The following is a 7,398-nucleotide window of genomic DNA, read 5'->3' as shown; positions in this document are numbered from 1 at the left end:
TCTTGTCAAGATATTCTTGTTCACTGAAAACTCTTCATATCAGATTGGCAGTGTGGGTGAGGTGTCAGCGCCATGGGGAGTGGGTGTGTTTGAGATGGTGAGGGATAGCCAAGATGCTAACATGACGCAAGGACAGCTTTCCTGGATGGTTGGGCAGGCTCGCCAGGTAGGTCACTGTCACTTTTCTGCTGAAGCGGGTGGGCCACCGTTACATTAATGCCAATGCAGGGAGGTCACTGTCACATTACTGCCAATGTAGGTCAGTCACTATTACGTTACTGCTGAGGAGGGTAGGTCACTGTCACGGTACTGCTGAGGTGGGGTTGTCAGTGACCTAACTTGTACCCTGGTTACTTCACCAGCTTCAACAAGTGTCAGGGTCCGTGATGTTGGTGGTGGTGAGTGATGACCCAGCCTTCCTCACCGTCTTCACCAAGTGGTCACTTAAGAGCCGCCTCCTAGTGTGGTCCACGAGACTTCTCATCCTCACTCGCCTCTCACTCCACCACCTACACCACATTCGCAACATACTTGCGATGACCAACTCCATGCTGCTTCAGCTTGCCAGTACGCCAAAGCTGAGGTAAAGTACTTGAGCTATAATATTATATTATGATAGAGTAATCATCTCACACATTCATTTTCCTGGCTTATATGTTCAGAAGAGTAAAAATTTAACGTCCTTTATTAACGTAAGCTCATTTTTCAGACACAGAAGTAAGGTATGCGTTGCACACTTTTAAAGTGCTTAGAACTGTAAAGGGTACCCAAGTCTCCTTCCATATCTCACCCTGTCTATGGGTATTTGCTTGTGTCCCTTAGGCCTATATCTAGAAACTAGTTGGTGGTAGCCATGTTTCAGACAAAATCACAAAGAATGTAGTATCTCATCGGCTATCTGTGTACTGTTGCAGAACCTACCTGTCTTGCTCCTCTTTATGTCAAATGGTTCCTTTAACAAGAGAAAAGAAAACAATGCAAAAGAAGTTTACTTTGAAGGTTACCAGATTCTGTATAGAAGTGCACGGTAGGGTGGTTCATGATCATATACTGAAATATCTCATAGCATATACTGATTCAGACACAAGATGCTGTTAATCCAGTTCTTAGTAACATGTAAAAAAAATAGACCAATATGACAATGTTTACAGGTCCTTCTAAGTGTAAATGTTTAAGAGGGTATAGATTGTAGACTGTTCTAGAAGGATCTAGACAGTTAGAAAGGGTAGTACAAAATTCTAGAATGTTTTAGAAGGTTCTAAACGGTTCGAAAAAATTTTTGAATGTTCTAGAGAGGTTGGCCATGAGTTTATAAATGCCCGCAGGCGGCCTCGCCGTGCAGTCGGCTGGTTATGTAATGTGAGATTGCGCACACTGCGCTGCTTACTCTTGGAGATAAAGTGTGTGTGTGTGTGTGTGTGTGTGTGTGTGTGTGTGTGTGTGTGTGTGTGTGTGTGTGTGTGTGTTCTTACCTAATTGTTCTTACCTAATTGTATCTACACAGGAATGAGTCAAGCTCATACTGTCCAGTGTATTAAACCATTTTTATCATACATATCCTAAAATTTATTAATAGTTTTGGCACACACTATTTCATTAGGTAGTTCATTTCATTGATCAAATGCCGTATTTGGGAAACTGAATTTCCTAACGTCTTTATCACCTCTATTTTTATGCAGTTTTTTGCAGTGTCCTTTTGCTGATGGTTCCCCATAGGTTATACATTCATTTACGTCTATTTTCTCTTTCCATGAGATGCATTTACATAGCATAATCATGTCTCCTCTTTTCCTTCTCTCCTGTGACGTTGGTAGATTCAATTATTCTAGTCTTTCTTCGTAGATTAGATCCCTTAAGCTTGTTACCCATCTTGTAGCTGCCCTTTGTACTTTTTCAATCTTATCTATGTGTTTTTTGAGGTGAGGATTCCAGACTACTGATACATGCTCCAGGGTTGGTCTAATGAATGATGTTATCATTTTTCTCGGCATGTCTTCATTTTATTATAATTATGTGAATGCTATTCTCATATTAGCGAGCAGTGTATACATGATACGTACCTTCTCACTGATGTGGTCAGCCGGAGTGTGTGTGTGTGTGTGTGTGTGTGTGTGAGTAAGAAGGAGCCAAAGGCCGCGGGCCCTCAAAATTGTTCCTTCCCAGAGAAAAACAAAATACAAGAGAGAGACAAATTCAAGATCCGATCATTTAAAGATGCCTGGACACACTGTGTTTGAAAGACTGGAGATCATAGGCAGCAGGAAATGCAGACAAAGGGAGACAGTTCCAGAGTTGACCTGTTGCATAAATGAAGGACTGAGAGTAACGGTTTACTCTTGCATTAGAGGGCTGGACATGCATTCCTCCACCATCGTAGAGGTGGAGGAATGCATGTAGACATTTCAGAGGAGCAGTGACCATTGAAGTAGCGAGAGAAATGAGATAAAGATGAAACGGTGCAACGAAGAGACAAAGGTTGAAGGGAATCAGTAAGAGGAGGAGGGTTAATGAGACGAAAAGCCTTTGACTCCACCCTATTGAGAAGAGCTGTATGTGGGGGGCCTCCGAACACATGAGAGTTGTACTCCAAACTGGGGCGAATAAAACCCCTGTATAGTGTCAACAATTGTGCAGGGGTAAAGAAGGAACGGAATCAGCTTAGCACACCCAATCTCTTGGAAGCAGATTTTACATGAGATGTAATTTGATCTTTCCAAGATAACTCCCGAGTAAATGAAACCCCAAGCATGTTCAAGGATGATGCAGGATTAAGTTGAATATCATTAAACATTTGTGGGTATGCCCGTGGAAGATTATGTTGGGTTGATAAGTGTAAAAACTGAGTCTTTTTTGCATTAAAAACAACCGATTATTTTTACCCGTAAGAGATACGAGCGAAGTCGGACATTAGGTTTGCCATAACTTCATCCCTTGTTTGCTGAAGTAACTGCTGAGATGGACGTTGCGGGAATCGAATGGAAAGGTGAAAGGTGGAGTCATCAGCGTATGAGTGGATAGGGTTAGAAGTGCAGCTTAGAAGATCATTGATGAATAAAAGGAGGAGAGTTGGTAATTGGACAGAGCCCTGAGGAACACCGCTGTTAATAGATCTAGGAGAAGAACGATGGCAGTCTAAAATAGTGGCTATAGAACGACCAGAAAGGAATCTAGAGAAGAAGGCACAGATAGAAGGGTAGAAACTAAAATGGCAGTTTGGAAGTTAAAGATTTATGCCAGACTCGATCGAAAGCCTTTGAAATGTGTGTGTGTGTGTGTGTGTGTGTGTGTGTGTGTGTGTGTTCTTACCTAATTGTATCTTTACAGGAATGAGTCAAGCTCGTACTGTCCCGTGTCTTAAACCATATTTATCGTACATATCCTTAAATTTGTGAATTGTTTTGGCACACACTATTTCATTCGGTAGTGCATTCCATTGATCAATTGCTCTGTTTGGGAAACTGAATTTCCTTACGTCTTTATCACCTCTCTTCTTATGCAGTTTTTTGCAGTGTCCTCTTGCTGATGCTTCTCCATATGTTAAGTAATCATTTATGTCTATTTTCTCCTTTCCTGATATGCATTTATAAAGCATTATCATGTCACCTCTTTTCCTTCTTTCCTGTAGTGTTGGTAGATTCAGTTTATTTAGTGTTTCTTTGTAGCTTAGGTCCCTTAAGCTTGGTATCCATCTTGTAGCGGCCCTTTGAACTTTTTCAATCTTGTCTATGTGCTTTTTGAGATGAGGACTCCAGACTACTGATGCATATTCCAGGGTTGGTCTAATGAATGATGTTATTATCCTTCTTAGCATGTCTTCATTTATGTATGTGAATGCTATTCTCATATTTGCAAGCAGTGTATACATGTTCCGTACCTTCTCGCTGATGTGGTCAGCCGGAGATAGTCTGTTATTGATAATCACACCTAGGTCTTTCTCTCTTTCTGATGTATATAGGGTTTTATTTCCTAACTTATAATCCCAATCAGGTCTTTTTCCACTTTTACCAAACTTGATTACATGACACTTGTCCACATTGAATTCCATTTGCCATGTACTACTCCATTCATGAAGTTTATTTAATTCTTCTTGTAGCTCCCTACAAGAGTCTGTGTTAGTAATTCTCCTTTGTATTTTTGCATCATCTACAAACATATTCAGATAGCTCTCATTTCCAGTGTTACTGTTTATATCATTTATATACACTAAAAACATGATTGGTGCCAGTACTGAACCCTGTGGTACTCCATTAGTCACTTCTTTCCATGATGAGTAGTTTCCTCTTAGTACTGTCCTCATTTCTCTTTTTATGAGAAAGTCTTGCATCCAACAAAACAGTTTGCCTCGAATTCCTCCTTGATGGTACAGTTTCCATAAAAGTCTTTGGTGTGGTACTGTGTCAAAAGCTTTCTTGAAATCTAAATAGGCACTGTCCACCCATCCTTCCCTTTCCTGTATTGTGTTTGTTACTCTGTCATAGTAGCTCAACAGATTAGTAACACATGATTTTCCTTTTCTGAAACCAAACTGTCTTTCTGTTATCATACTGTGTTCTTCTAGATGATTTACCCAAGCTTTTCTTATAAGTTTTTCTAATACCTTGCTTACAACACTGGTCAGTGATACTGGTCGGTAGTTGAGTGGATTTTGTCTATTTCCTTTCTTGAATAAGGGGACAATATTTGCTTTTTCCCAAAGATCAGGTAATTTACCTTGACTCAAGGATTTCTTGAAAATTAAAAATAATGGTTTACATAACTCCTTTGCACATTCTCGTAATACCCAACATGAAATTTCATGAGGACCACTTGCTTTTCCTCTGTCTAATCTACTTAACTCCTCCTGTATTACTTTTTCTGCTATTTGTATATCTGGTAGTATGTGTGGACATGCGTGTTCCACATAGTCCCTCTCAAAATTTTTTTCTTCTGTAAAAACTAATTGGAAATTCTTATTTAGTGCTTCACAAATATCTTTCTCTTGTGTATAAGTGATTCCCTCGTCCGTAATGGATTGTATTATATCTTTTACTTTAGTTTTGCTTCTGATATAGCTGTAAAACAGCTTTGGTTGATCACTACTTTTATTTATTATATCCTCCTCAAACTGTTTTTGGGCTTCCCTCCTTATTCTTGTATAGTCGTTTCTTGCCTGTTTGTAATTATTGTATGCCCTTTCACTATTGTGTCTTCTGTATCTATTCCACAACAAATCTCTTCTTTCTTTTGATTTTTTACATTCTGCATTGAACCATTTCTGTATTTTCTTATCTGCTTCTTTGTGCTGTGGGATGTACTTCTGGACTCCTATTTCATAAAATTCACAAAATTTTTTATATACAGCATTTAAATCTTGTCCTCTAAGCTCATTTTCCCAATCAACTTCTAAGAAATACTTCTTTAGGTCTTGATAATTTCCCTTTTTATAGTTTAGGCTCTTCTTGTAACTATCATTGCTGTTTACTATGTCATATGCTATCCTGAAGTTATAGTTTAGTACTGCATGATCGCTTTTGCCGAGTGGAGGGTGATATATTAAACTGTCAATATCATTTTCTTGCCTTGTAAATATTAGATCTAGCACTGAAGGTACATCAAGTCCTCTTTTTCTGGTGGTTTCCCTCACATGTTGCGTTAAGAAAAACTCTTGTACGAGATCCAGGAGCTTATGGTCCCAACAGGTTTCTTGGTTATTTATATCTAGAGTATTCCAATTTATATTTGTATTGAAGTCCCCAGTTAGTATAATTTTTTCCGATTTCTCTTCCATTTTATGTAGTAATGATCTTATACTCTGAATTGTACTCTCTGCCAGGTTCTCATATTCGTCTCTTTCCCATGTATTTGATCTGGGTGGCATGTACAAATTGGCTACAATTACTTTACCCTCAGATGTGTCGATCTCTACTGCAATCAGTTCTACTTTTGGTGGTATATCTAGTTTTATTTCCTTGACTTTTAGATTTTTCTTAGTTAATATTATAATTCCTCCTCCTTTTTTTAAATATCTGTCTCTTCTCCATATATTGTATTCCTCTAAGTTTAGTATGTCATTTGATATCCTTGGTATTAATTTTGTTTCAGTTAGGCATATTATTTGTGGTTCATTTTCTCTGACATAATCATTCATCTCTAGTAATATAGATACCATTCCATCCACATTTGAGTACATCAACTTTATCATCTTGTTTATATAATTGTCATGACATGGTTCTACTACCTTCCTCCTTTTTCTTCCATCCTGTTTGTGTACCACTTTCGTACCTGCAATCCTATTACTTTGTAAAAAAAATTTCTTCTTGTCCTCTTCTGATCTTCCCTCATTTTTTGTTTTTGCTTCCTCCCTTTTCTCTTTTAGTAATTCCAGTTCCTCTTGTGTTAGGCATCTTTTTATCCATACATTTTTGAACTCCTCTTTTTCCTTAAGATTCTTTGCATTTTTTACTATCTCTTCCACAGTGTTTACACTCTGGAAAGTCACCTTTAGAGGTCTTGTCTTGCTTTTCTCGTATTTCCCTAACCTTTTGTGTTCCTCTATGTCTTTACTACAGATTTCCTCTGATACTTCTTTCAGTAAGCTCATTACATTTGCCATCTCCTTTTTCTCTCTTGTGATCTTGTTTTTAACTTCATCCTCTTCTATACCAGTGATTACTACTGATTTGTTTATCTTTACTGAATCTCTGACTAACTTTGGATTGTTTTGGATTATTCTTTTCACCTCCTTTTTAATGCTTTTTTCCTCCACCCTTGTTTCTAAGTCTTTCTTTACTTTCACCATTTCTGCATACATGGTTTCTACATCATTTTTGTAGCTTTGCACAGCTTCATTTACTTGTGTTATCTTCTCCTCAATATCACTGCTCTGGTCAATAAGACTGCTAACTAGCTTGACTCATACAAAGATACTATTTAGGTAATGCCACTGGCCGTGATGATTTGGTACGGAGCGCCGGTGTCACACGTCCACCTAGATTGAATCCCTCTGTGTGTGTGTGTGTGTGTGTGTGTTCTTACCTAATTGTTCTTACCTAATTGTATCCTTACAGGAGTGAGTAAAGTTCGTACTGTTCTGTGTATTAAACCATTTTTATCATACATATCTTAAGTTTATGAATAGTTTTGGCACACACTATTTCAATCGGTAGTGCATTACACTGATCAAATGAGTTATTTGGGAAACTGAATTTCCTAACGTCTTTATCACCTCTATTTTTATGCAGTTTTTCGCAGTGTCCTCTTGCTGATGGTTCCTCATAGGTTATACATTCATTTACGTCTATTTTCTCTTTCCCTGAGATGCATTTACATAGCATAATCATGTCTCCTCTTTTCCTTCTCTCCTGTGATGTTGGTAGATTCAATTATTCTAGTCTTTCTTCGTAGCTTAGATCCCTTAAG

The sequence above is a fragment of the Coenobita brevimanus genome, chromosome 58, assembly GCF_032717465.1.
Source record: "Coenobita brevimanus isolate Jiangsu-jjx chromosome 58, ASM3271746v2, whole genome shotgun sequence".
Taxonomy (NCBI): Eukaryota; Metazoa; Arthropoda; class Malacostraca; order Decapoda; family Coenobitidae; genus Coenobita; species Coenobita brevimanus.
The sequence above is the reverse complement of the archived record's forward strand: the minus strand, read 5'-3'. Positions refer to the sequence as shown.